At 39.2% G+C, this 13,466-nt stretch overlaps 1 protein-coding gene across 7 annotated transcripts in view; it reads left to right on the top strand.

The window, feature by feature from the left end:
* SLC24A4 (solute carrier family 24 member 4) overlaps positions 1–13,466 on the top strand; it is a 410,963-nt gene that overhangs the window by 43,739 nt on the left and 353,758 nt on the right. The gene's annotated exons all lie outside the window — the stretch shown is intronic.

The following is a 13,466-nucleotide window of genomic DNA, read 5'->3' as shown; positions in this document are numbered from 1 at the left end:
GAGCGCTGTATACTGAAAAGACTAGACTCTTGCCAACAGTCTTTTAAAATAAAAAGCCCCAAACCAAAACCCGATACAGTTTTTATTGTTTTCTTACAGCTGTGTTTTATAATCAGTTTTGAATACATTCTAATTCAGTAAATGAAAAGGAACCTGAAACCCTCCTTTTCCTTATTTCTAGTGGTCTGCAAGTTTACAAGATACCAAACAAGATACCTAGAAAGATATTTATCACAACTGAGAAAAAACCCCCTAGCTTTCAACAGGAAGCGCAGCCCCAAACCTAGGCTTAGTATAGCATGTGTTAATGCCCATCCTTATTTGAAAAAGCATGTTCACCCACACTTTAAAGTGCTTCCCCAGATTAGAGCCTAAAATAAAACATAGGAAAGTGACTGAGATGCAAGAAGGTCCTGTGAGTGCTGGACCTGGGACAGGAAGGCTCTGGATTAGAACTGCAATTCAAATAGGGCTGAGAGCAAGTTTGGTGCAAAGAGTGGGAGGCTGAGGTAAGCATGGGTGGCAAGATGGATATGTGAAATGGAGAGCTGGAGAAGTGACAGCAAATGGTCAGGTTGGATAATTACTTAGAAATAGGCATCTATGATCATGATGCTCAGACTTCATTTGGGGCACCTGCACTTGAATAAATCAGCCAGATGGAGCTTCCGCACCTTCAGTCAGAGAAACATAGGGCTGGAAGAAAAATTTTGGGTCATCTAGATGCATTCTCCTTTGGGACAGAACTGGAACAAACACTCGTATAGCAGATTCAGGTCTTAAAGCTCCCACTCTAAATAACCCCCACCCCCTGAAGTTTTATCTGAATCAGTGTTATAATGGAATTTAGAGGCTGTTTCTTTGTAAACATCATTGCAAGATTTCTAATAGTTAGAACTTTGAAAGTGATATTTGATGATCTTTAAAAATTTACACCTTACCCCTAATACTGGGTTCTTCCTTTCTTATTTTGATACAGAGTTGCTTTCAAGTATGGCTGTTCAGCACAGCACTGTCTTTTAGTATGTCTCCGGTAACCCATTATATTGCTTGCTTTATGTTTTAATAAAAGGTAGAGTGCAAGTTATTTTACATTCAACTCAATTTGATCTCAGCTGATGAAATTCTTTTTCTGTTTTCCCTTCAGGAGGGTTATATAATTTATATGGTTGAATGGGAGAGGGAAAATGTATTAGTGAATTGAGTTAAGTGGGGGTTTACTTGTACATGGTAGCACAGGTGTTCAAACCTGAGCTAACATGCTGTTTTACCTGGTTATCCAATTCAGGTAAGTCCAAGTGGAAGAGGATGCTTCCAGTTCATTCAGCTGTTTTTTGCTCAGTGTGGTCAGAGTCTGCTTCAACTCACCTGATAAAAAGCAGTGTTGTTTTTGCTGCTGCAATTCAGTGATTCTTTTTGCTAGTGGAAAGGCAGATGCTAACAGGATCAGATAGTCTCAGAGTTTGTAGAGTTTGACACTTCAAAGCATGAAACGTAGCATTGTCTAAAATTGTTTTCTCTGAGACCACAATGGCTATTTTGTGCCTCTGCATAGCCAGTACTCATATTACAGTGTATTTTTTCCCTTTGCTGAATTTCTATTTAAGACACAAAATCTTGAGACCATTATCTTTGGTATCACTAAAGTCTGAAATATTTCCAGCAAAATCACCAAAATAATACACACATATAGACACATATATCAAAAGTAGAAAAACAGAGCTAACCCAGAAAGCCGACTGTGTCCTGGGCTGCATCAAAAGAGGTGTGACCAGCAGGTCAAGGGAGGTGATCCTGCCCCTCTACTCCGCTCTTGTGAGACCCCACCTGGAGTACTGTGTCCAGCTCTGGGGGCCCCCAGTACAAGAAAGACATGGAGCTGTTGGAGGGAGTCCAGAGGAGGGCCACGAAGCTGACTGGAAGGATGGAGCACCTCTCCTATGAGGACAGGCTGAGAGAGTTGGGGTTGTTCAGCCTGGAGAAAAGGCGGCTCTGGGGAGATCTAATTGTGGCTTTCCAGTATCTGAAGGGGGCCTACAGGAAAGCTGGTGAGGGACTGTTTATCAGGGAGTGTAGTGACAGGACAAGGGGTAATGGGTTTAAGCCGAAGGAGGGTGGATTTAGATTAGATGTTAGAAAGACATTCTTTACCGTTAGAGTGGTGAGGCACTGGAACAGGTTGCCCAGAGAGGTTGTGGATGCCCCCTCCCTGGAAGTGCTTAAGGCCAGGTTGGACGAGGCTTTGGGCAACGTGGTCTAGTGGAGGGTGTCCCTGCCCGTAGCAGGGGGGTTAGAACTAGATGATCTTTGGGGTCCCTTCCAACCCAAATCATTCTATGATTCTATGTTTCTATGTCTGTTTGATATTGTTAACTAAGCTTTTAAAGATACAAAGATTGAAGTAATACCAAGTCCAACTAGCAAATATCTAAATGATCCAGGTCTTCTACATCCCAGTAGATGTCTTGTAATTGTAGTCTTTATTCTTACTGGTATGTTTATGTCTGATAACAAGGAAAGTAATTTTTTAGCTTGCCATTTAATGTAGATACTGTTATTTACCAGATCTGCAGTTGTAAAATCTCTTTGTATCCCAATCATCAGAAGAGACAAAATGGTGAGAAGGGAAACAGATTACCTGAATCCAAGTGGTTTATTCAAGGTTATGTATCAGGGTATTGCCTGAGTTGAGAACAGAATAGTAGCCCGACTGTTATAGTTTATTAATTAATACTGTTTAAATGTCAGCCAAAAAGTAATTTAGGTTTTGGCAGAGAAAAGATTCTTAAATCTAAAGAAAAATTATGTTGAGTTGGGCCAAAATGTACAGCCATTTTTCAGGGGAAAGCTATGATGAAAATAATTGGGCTTAAGTAAATACTACTGAGTTTATTTTGCTGTGTTTTAGAATTCAGTATTGCAAATTATTGAAGTCTTGCAGATTACCTGCCCTGAACTGCAAGTTCTACTTGGCTGAAGATGTTCAGTCAGGCTTTTTATATATTATTTTTGTGGTTTCTTTGATGGGAATTACAGTTTGACTGGTTTGGTTAAAATGTTCTGAACATCTGTTTCTTCCCTGCTTTTGTCGTCTTTGGTGTTGTGCTGTATTGGATGTTTTCTGCTTTGCTCATAGTTTCCTTGGCCTCCTTTTAATTTTTCTTTTGGCATAATTCCTGTTTAAGACCAAGTTGGATGAGGCTTTGGGCAAGGTGGTCTAGTGGAGGATATCCCTGCCCACAGCAGGGGGGTTGGAACTAGATGATCTTTGAGGTCCCTTCCAACCCAAACCATTCTGATTCTATGTTTCTTCTTTCTATTGCCTTCTCCATAACATCTTCAGCCTTGCTCTTATGGGTTCAATTGTATCTTTTCTGTTGGTAATTTCCAAGTATGTGTATCTGTGCCTGCTTCTCACACATTTTTCTGTTCTCAGATCTTGAACCTTCAGGCATTTCTTCCTGGATGTCCTCATATCTCATTAGCACATCCCTGAATATTTAGTCAAAAATGGTACATCATTTTGCCTCTCAGTAGTTATTCCTTACTGTGCATGCTTTGTGTAATTTCACACTCATTTTATTTTCTTTACTTCACTCTGTATGCTCTGCACTTGTTTCAGTCCTCTCTTTCTTAGCTCTTTGTGTCTTTGTAAAAAGCCTTTGATTTCTTCCCCATTACATGCTATTTTTTCCCTAAAACCATTTACTCCCATAGCAATTTCTTTATCAGTAATCTCTTCATCCTGTGTAGTGTTGTCTATGATTTCTTTTTTTTAAATGATATTAACTATTGTGCTTAGTTGTATTATTATGTACATACCTTTTACAAAGAGTGTATATATAACAATGAATTTTAAGAATGCTGTGAAGATAATCTAGTACTTCAGCTTCTCCTAACAAGGAGAACATGCCATAATGATGGCATGACTTTTGTGTGAACTGATTTGCAGCTCTTCTTTGTTGCATTTGAATTGTAGGAAATTGCTTACAAAATTAGGCTATTACTTTAATTATTTTTAACATATACAGGCATGTGATCTCACTTTCATGTCTCTAGGATGTCAGTATGGTAGTATTTAAAGGCTTACTAGAAGTGCAGCTGGCATTTAAGCCAAATGCATGTAAACTGGCTTTGTGGAATGTCCTCCAAACACTTCCTCCTGCAGTCTGTATCCGTTAACCCAGAGCTATGCCAAGTGGGTGGGGTTTTTTCTGAGGGAAAATAAAATATTTGATCACATATCAAATGTGTGCGGAAATGTGACTTTATAAAGTCTGTATATGTATTTTTTTTTTCTCTAGGCATTGACATTCTGTATGCTATATCTAGTTCTCCTACAGTGCTCTTGCTGTCACTACTTTTAACAGTCCCTTTATTCACTGAAGGTCAGTCAATGTTCTGATGCCTTTATGTGGCTGCACTTATTAGTAGGAAAAGATTCAACTCATCTTGTGATTGTTCATGTCAGTTATTCATGGGCACACTGTTCCTTCTTTAAATGTTAATTTTAGAGAATTACCACCCCCTCCTCAGCTTCTTCCAGCTGCCACTGCCACCTCCTCAGCCTGCTGGCACAACTGTTGCCATCCTCCTTTTCTCGGAAGCTGCGCCTGCTTTTGGTTTTCAAACAAATTTCTTCCCACTTGATGTGGTGGCAGAGAAGCCCTGTGGACAGTACCCCATCGCTCCTCCTTGGCTGCAGCCTTCTCTGTCATTACTATATATTGCTGGTATTTGTTAAGGTCTACAGTTATTACTGTATGTGTCAAAATCTGTCATTTCCTTACATTTATACCATTCACAGCCCAATCTTAAGTGTTGAGCGCCTCATCTGAAAACCAGGGCAGGCCACTTGCAGTGTGAAACATGACTTATGTCTTTGAGTCCTCTGATGTTCTCCCACGTTCCAAATATTTCCACAAATCATTGAGTTTATTTCAGTCTGCAATCACATTCCTAACTGCCACAGCATCCCTTGAGAAAAAGGAGTAAGGTTTAGCCTGGAATGTTATCAGTGTATATTATTGTGTATGACGAGAATTCTCTAATACTCAGACATTATCCTTGCTTCCTAAAGGAGTTATATTCCGATTCCTTTCTACAAAGAATTTGTCTTAGGTGTGGCAGCTCTTTTGCCCTCACATTTTAAGAGAGTGCCTAAGTACACGAAGATGAGTAGAGGACTGGAGCATCTCCCTTATGAGGAAAGGCTGAGAGAGCTGGGTCTGTTTAGCCTGGAGAAGAGAGGGCATCTTATCAATGCTTATAAATATCTAAAGGGTGGATGTCTAGAGGAACAGGCCAGACTCTTCTCAGTGGTGCCCAGTGATAGGACAAGGGGCAGTGGGCACAAACTGGAACACAGGAAGTTCCATCTGAATATGAGGAAAAACTTCTTCACTTTGAGGGTGACAGAGCACTAGAACAGATTGCTCAGAGAGGTTGTGGAGTCTCCTTCTCTGGAGATATTCAAAACCTGTCTAGGTGTGATCCTGTGCAACCTGCTCTATGTGATCCTGCTTTAGCAGGGGGGTTGGACTAGGTGATCTCTAGAAGTCCTTTCCAACCCCTACCAATCTGTGAATCTGTAATTCAGATCATGTCTATCCAGGGCTACCACTGGTTCACCATGCAGTTTGGGGAGCATAGTGCCCACAATGCCTAGATTAAAACCAGAATAAGGAGCCCAGTCTGACATAGATGTCTCAGTACTTTTCCCCATCAGTTGTGTAGAAAGCAGTACCTGCTAGTTCTGAACATTTAGCAGAGTCTGTGTGGTAGCTCAGCTTTATTTTGTCTGTGCTCTTTTTATAGTAGCTACATAAACTGGACTTCTGTTAACCTTACTTGTGTGAATCCATTAGAAAAGTGCTATTGATTGTAATTAATGGCTAAAATGCCAACATATGTTTCTCAATATCTAGGATTTTGTTTTGCCTACCAGTGATAATTCCTTATAATTACTCCTTAGTGTAAATAGTACTGTAGTCTAGTAGAATGTGGTTTTGCTGTTTAGTTACAGCTTCTGTAACTGCCTTCAGTGAAATAAACTGCAAAGGCAAATATGTCTTTCTGTGGTGACATTTTTTTAGATAACTTTAGAACTTTATCAGAGTACTTAAATAGGTGACTGACTCAAAAACCAAGAAGTCTACTTGAAATGGGACCGATATTAATAGTAACTTCTGTAACTGGTGGGCTGGATTAGTGCTGATGATTAGTACAGGACACAGCACTCATAGCCTGTTACGGAATATAGGTCCTTGATTTGTGCCTTGTAGTTGTTATGAAATGCCATGAAAAAATTGTTTCTGTCTTTGTTGAAGTGCACCATCCACACATTTTTTCTACTTCAAAATTCTTTTGTCTAGTTCTAAACTCATACTTCAGAACTTCCAGTGTTTACACTGTTTATGGCTCCTAACCTTTCTAATTAAAGAAAAATATGTGGGCTGGAATCTTAAGCTGATGTAAATCAGCAAAGCTCTATTAACTTTGTAGAGCTATGCTTCTTAATTTCAATATTGGCCTTTCAGCAGAAATATGGTTAAGAAATGAGAGCTAAAGAGAACATAAATTGAACTGAAATGAGAAATGAATTTTACTCGAATTTGTTGTGTCTGCCAAATGCAAATATGTTAAAATCCCCATGTTGGGGAAAAAAAAAAATCCATACAATTATTTTGCTCACTGAACCATTTAAGCTGTTGATTCATCTGCAGACACATTTCAAAATCTCCCAACTGTTAAATTTAGAAAAAAACCAAACAACTGAGCTGAAAAAACCAGCCTGTTACTTGGTCAACTGCCCCATCTTGTATTAAACCACAATATATATACGCTTTCACAGTAAGAATGGGAAGAGGTTTGTCTAGTGGATGGAACAACTGCTGGAAACCAAACTGGTATGTATCATTCCCAATTGTGGCATTAAGTACGCTGTGCAGTTGCGAAAATCATGTTCTCTCATTCAGCCTGTGTCTTTACTGCAAAATTAACTTGAACGATCTATCTCGGATTAGTTTAACATAGATGAGGGCAACTGCACTGGAAAATAACTCCAGAGCTTCACACAGTGATTGAATGACTGCAGAGTGATTGTGTTAGTGGCTGATGAGATGTGCTAATGTAAACTGTAACTAGTGCTTTCTGACAAGCTAGCCAACTTGAATCCAAGCACTGCCATGCTCAAGTTAAGGATTTTAATAGGTATAATCCATTATGAAGCAAGAAAAGTTTACAAGGCATTACTGTTTCACAAATCAGGTACAACATTTTTTGCCTAGTATTTGATGATTGCAAGGTAACAGAAGAAGCATTTTCACAGAACAAAAGGCTAGAAAAATGGTACTTCTCTGGTAATGTCCCTTGGCATTTTTAACTGATTTGCAAATTCTTGAATCCAAGTAAATGGAAGTACACAGACAGGTCAGTTGGCTTGCTGCATTCATCAGCTACATTCAGCCAGGCTGTTGAAGGGAGGTACAAGCAGTATGAGGCATTTTCCTACACTTAGTCTTCCCTCTGGCTGTAAAAGAGATTGGTATTACATGACACAGTGGCACTCTAAGTTAAGTTATTAGATTTAGTAATCCAAAATGGGCATATAAATAACTTTTGAAATGTTCGGTCTGGCGCTCTGACAAGGTGAGATATGATAGATCAGATCAGCCGTTTAAAGCCATGACTCTTGCTCTGCTCTCCTTATATCAGCTGCAAGCAGATGAAGTATGTGGTGAGGGTCCGCTGTGTTTGAGTACTTGCTGTCCTAGTCCACATTTCTTGGTTTTGTGACCACGCTGGTCTTTCAGCACTTTTCTGCTCCTGCAGCCATATTCTATCAGATTTCTTACGATGATTCTGGCTCTGTTTTCTAGTGCACAGCAGGAATACAAGCAACCACCTTATTTCTGCATGGCAGGTTTTTTTCAACTAGCAGTTTGAGGCAAACCTAAATAGATATATATATAGAGAGAGAGAATATAAACAGAATGTATATATATACACATACACATATTTTTTTCCCCTCTGTATTTCTAATATATATTAGGAAGGTGGATTTTCCTCTTCAGTTCATCTAAACAAGGGGTAGGAGAGCAAAAACAGTTTCAGAAAGACCTGATGCAGTGAGATGAAGATGATACAAGCTTATTTTAAGTAAGAAGAGTAATGCAATATTATTCCTATATGGGCAGGTGTGAAAGCATTCTGTATGTTTTGCAGCTGGTTGTATCTTGTGTGGTCCTACTGCATTGAGTGGCACTGTAAAATATGATGTGGGTAACACCAGAGACTAGCTTCCTTCAGACCAGACTAAAAAAGATCCCTCACATCAGCTATTTCTAACTACATGTATTTTGCTGTGCACCGTCTTGGTGAGATACTTCTTGAGAATATTTTAGATGGTGCTCCTAGGGATTTTTTTAATTTGCTGTATGTGGTCTCAGAAAGTGCTTTATAATCTGTATCTTAATTATCTGCTACCTGCTACTGATTAGATGAATATGTAATTTTCTTACTTCTCCTCTTGTTAAGAATTTAGTGCATTTATTGAACTAAGTTTTTTCCTTTCTTAGCTTTCAGACATTGATTCTTTTCCTACCATGTTCTGAGACTCTCCGTAATTCCCTGTCTTCATTTATCTAGTTACCTCAGTGATATTTACAGACAGTGATTGTTTCCCATGGATGTCTTTCTGAGACTCCAGATAAATGTACCTTTCTTGCCTCTCAAGGCCAGACAATGTAGTTTGGTGCCTGTTGAGCCAAGTGCAAATGTCCATTGGGTACAAATACATTTCTGATGTGCTGATTTTGGATTTTCTGCTGAGGGATACCCCATAGTCTGTATGCAATGTTATGTTGTAAAACAGTGCAGAGTAAGCTGAAGAGGACTCTAGGTACCACCTTCATCAATTTGCTGGGCAGCCAATGAAGTTTGGAAGTAAATTAAAATAAAATCTGCTAGCACTCTTTTAAATTGTTTGCACTTCTGATGGCTGCTTTGGCATGAGAAGTGCTGATCTCTGACTTGGTTTCAGACAGTGTACATGCATGCAGGATTGTGACAGTGTGATGCTTGTTTTTAGAAAGCAACACTCCAAAGTTACAGCCGGAGGATTTTTGCAGTAATGGAGAAATAGCTGAGTTTAAGTGAACTAGCTGTGGTACCTGCAAGCAGTGAAGCAGAAGCTCCAGCTATGACCTATATAGCCAGGCCTCCAGCTGGCCTTGTACTGTATGTGCTGAAGCTTGTGTGACAGCAGTTCCCCTATTATTGGTAGCCAACCTGGCTAGATGCAAGAGATCTGTGTTATATTAAACTATACATTCTTCTGTACTTCTGAAGTCTAAAAACACCCTGTACTAATCTTTCATGACTGGGCTGTGACATCACTAAATGTACCTTTTCCCCTCTCTTTCTTTCCTTTTGCTAATTTCACCTCTGTGGCCTTTGACCTTGTACTCAGCCTCATGTATGCACTGCTCAAAGTGAAGATTATGTCTCTCCGTCCTTATGTGAATTCGTATGAGCTTCACTGCAACATTTATTTACAGATACTAAATAATCATGGAATAGACTTCTTCATGGACGAAGACAGTGTGAGAAGGACTGTAAATTTAGATTGTGGAATTATTGTAATGTTTATCTTTTAACCTTCCAGCAGTGAACTCTCCTGCTGTATGCCCCTATTCTGGATTAAGATTACTTTTATTCTGGAATAATTACTATGCAATTAGGAAAAAAAAATCACTTTCCTTCCCTCAAATCTTAAGTACCACTGCTAAATATGTGGAAGTTTCTAAATCTTTTAAGCAGCTGGTTTTTACTTACCAGATTTCATATCAAATGTGAGGCTGCTGAAGTACATAGTAGAGGCTAGGACTGAAAAAAGGTCATTCTTGAAGCACTCCATTAGTGTTTACAGCTCCTTATTGAATTTCTAGAGTAAGGTGAAAATTCCCCAAGGGATATTGTCTGGGGGAAAATAGCACAGAAGTGTGCAAATCTGCCATTTGAAAAAATATTTATCTAGTAAATGAATCATGACATAGGAGCTGGAGGGTTAAATCTTGGTTGCCTTAGATGAGAAGACTTGTGTGGAAAAGGTGAAGTAGGCTTTAACCTATGGTGTACGAAACATGTTGGCATCATTTTATATCATCGCTAAAGCATATGAACTAAGGAGTAATGCTGTATGCTCAGCAAGTGTAAACCTGGCCCTGCAAAATTGTGACGTTTGTTTAAAAGATAAACAAGAAGTCTGGGTCTCTCTTTTCTAGTCTTCTGGGTTTTGTAAGTCTTTTAGATTTTTGGGCTTCGGCCCTCTTCCACAAACACAAAGGCTAGAAGCAGATTTTTTGTTTTAAATGAAAGCTGATGTTCTTACATAATTACATGATTCCAGGACCTTGGCTTCCAGAAAAGTATAAAACAAATATCACATGGTTTACAACAAAGTAATGAGAGTTGGCTACACCACATGAGCATGGCTCACAGGGAGAAACTGTTGTGCTTCTGTTTGTCCATATGAAAATGAGTTTTTCAAAGCACCAAGGGGTACATGGAACAAAAAATTATCCTAAATACTTGACTCCAAAACCTGACTTTATTATAGATCCAGTGTTTTTTAACACTGTTGTGGGTTTTTTTTGCAAGAACTTAATATGGGCAACTTGAAACAATTTTTCAAAATTCAATTCCTTCAAAAATAAAAATAAAATTCAGACAGTTAATCAGCTGATCTCAGCTTGTGGTATCAACAGCCTGATTTTTGTAAGGACTGGGCATGGTGTCCATGGTGAGCTGAGTTCCTTGAAAATCTTGGCTTGCCTGTGCTGAACCCTCTTGGGAATTATGGTCCCTGAAAAATCACCTAGTGAACAGCCTTGAGGAGCTTCCTCTGCCTTATTATTATGTCTTTGTATTTTACCTGTTCCCTCTTGATGGATGGAACTTTTTGGACAAAGCACAAGAAAACTCACTGTTGGAAATAATCCTGAATTGGCAGGGGGGTAGGATAGGTCTTTTTACTGCTGCCTTGCAGCATTTTCCTCCTATATCCAGAAAGAAAAACTTCTTAGTAAAGAAAGTTCAAAAAATACCCATGCCTGACTTTCTTTTATGCCTTTCTCTGTTTGGTCTCTGTAGGCCTGACTTGAAGTCTGCTGTTGCTCTGCTACCTCATACCCATTTGTTTCTAGAAAACCAGATTGTTTAACTTAATCTTTTCCTGGTAGAAGATACCATCTACAGTTTTTCTGCTGTTTCAACTTGGAGAGTAACACAATTTTCCTGGATGGTTAAAATCCCTACTTGGATTGGGTATCAGAAAACAGTAAAAATACATATTTTTTAAATATTGAATTTAACTTCCTTTTCCATGCATTTGGGGAAAAAGAATGGTGTGTGCCAATACAGCTGGTTTTAAATGAGCCATACTGCAGCTTTTGCTGAAGTAGAAAGGATTCAAAAGCCTATTATTATGCATTAACTGCGCTGAAGGCACAATAGCACAGTTCCATTTAAAGTGCATTTCTATTCTGCAAGATAGCTGCTCTGGCAGCTCTTGCATTTGCTTGTTTCTTCCTTGTCAGTGTGTTCTACATGTAATCTGTTGAGTTTTCAAGTAACCTGGTAGCTTTTCTAGCTACCAGCAGTTCAAACTTAATCTGTAGTCTGCTTTTGATCAAGTCAAATTTTGCCAGTCATTTTGCAGTTTGAATGTGGTTGTCACTTCTACTGAGGCTGTACCAGGCAGGAAATAGCCTCGTATTCTATGTTATTTGAGGTCTATCTCCAGCAGGTATAAGGAGATAGTAACACCCTATTTTATTCACCACCCTATTTTATTCATTGAAGAAGGCTAGGAGGAAGGAACTTGGCTGTATAGAAAAATACTTTCATAGTCAGTTTGCAAGCAGAGATGTTCATTAAACAGTATCAGTAATATTTTCTAAGGAAAACTGTTATTTCCTGCCACTCCATCTATATCCATTCATAAATGCAATTGTCTTTCACGTTAGCTCTGTCACTGGTAGCCAGCTTTTCTTTCTGTCTTTGAAGGGCAGTTTTGATCCCATTGTTACATGGCATCAATGGAATAATAATGCATCCCAGTTTTGAAATGGGTGACATCTGCCAAATGAGCTCTTCAGACGTTCATAGAGGAAGGAGACTTCAACCTTGGGCCATATTCACTGAACTGATCCATCTTGCTTGCATATTCAAGCAGCACAGAAAAGAGATTCTTTCAGCAATGAAATTCTGTAGTGTAGGGAAAGCTGTCAAGAACAACTTCTGTGGTGCTCATTCCTTGTACACCTGCTGAAAGAGTTCTGGGAACAAACCGGGAGGTAGTGGTCTACTCTGATTGTCGAGCTGTTCATTAGGCATAGTACAACAACAGTTTATATAAAAGCAGCTCCAATGTATATTCAGTAACAAAATTGAGGAGGTGTAACCCACCTTCTGTAAAAATGTCCTTCTTTTGTGCCAAATGAAGTGTTATTTCAAAGAGGGTTACTAGTCCACAGTGTCTTAAAATTACATATCACTTTTCATAATTTTTTCAGTGACGTGCTACAGCTTGCCTGGTTTATTTTCAAAGCCCTCTGGTGTTGAAACCAGACTCTTATTTTCCCTGGCTATACAGCTTACTGATAGATTTATAGTGAATTCCCCTTGCAGACGTCATTTACGTTGCAGACATTGCAGCCTCTCCTTGGCAGCAGACTTCTGGCCTTATTGTGTAGAGGTGAGCAAACTGAGTTTATGAATGGATAGGCTGAACAAGTAGCATAAATGCTTTCTGTCCTTCAGTTCTGGAAGAGATTTTGAAGTCTTACCGGAAGAAAAAAAATACCCCAAACAAGACCTCATTGAGCTTGAGGTGGTAATACCAACAACTCATAGAAAGCAAGTGATGTTTGATTCTCCAGCCTGTTTCCAGCTGGAAGGATTGCCTGTGAAAAACATAAGGAATCATTCTTTTTCTGTTGGGATGAAAAATTGCCTGACCTTTTAATAACTGTCCTTTCTTATGTGAGTCACAGAATTGATAGTTAATCCAGTCATCAACCCTTTTCCAAAACTTTTTTTCTTATCAGCTAGTGATCTTGCCAGGGACATCGCTTTCTAACTGTATTTAAAAAGGACACAGACAAGTTTTTACTGGTGACTGATGTCTGTGATTAATTCACAGAACAGTCATGAGGTAGTACAATTTAAACCTGTTCACATTATTCCACAGTGATTATTCAGTCCTGAGTGGAGGATGAACCATATTATTTCCCCTAGGCTGGGAAATGACATGTCCGAATAAACTGCACCAGTGCTGGACCCTGCTAGCGTTTGAACTACTTTGGCAGCCTTGGCTGAGAGTAGTGTAAAGACAGCTGAGGCAGTATGAGACAGTCAGTAAAAAAGGAGAGAAGGTGAAAAATGTTTTAGTATCCTGGTTT

This window comes from Balearica regulorum, chromosome 5 (assembly GCF_011004875.1).
Source record: "Balearica regulorum gibbericeps isolate bBalReg1 chromosome 5, bBalReg1.pri, whole genome shotgun sequence".
In the NCBI taxonomy this organism is placed as follows: Eukaryota; Metazoa; Chordata; class Aves; order Gruiformes; family Gruidae; genus Balearica; species Balearica regulorum.
The sequence above is the reverse complement of the archived record's forward strand: the minus strand, read 5'-3'. Positions and strand labels throughout refer to the sequence as shown.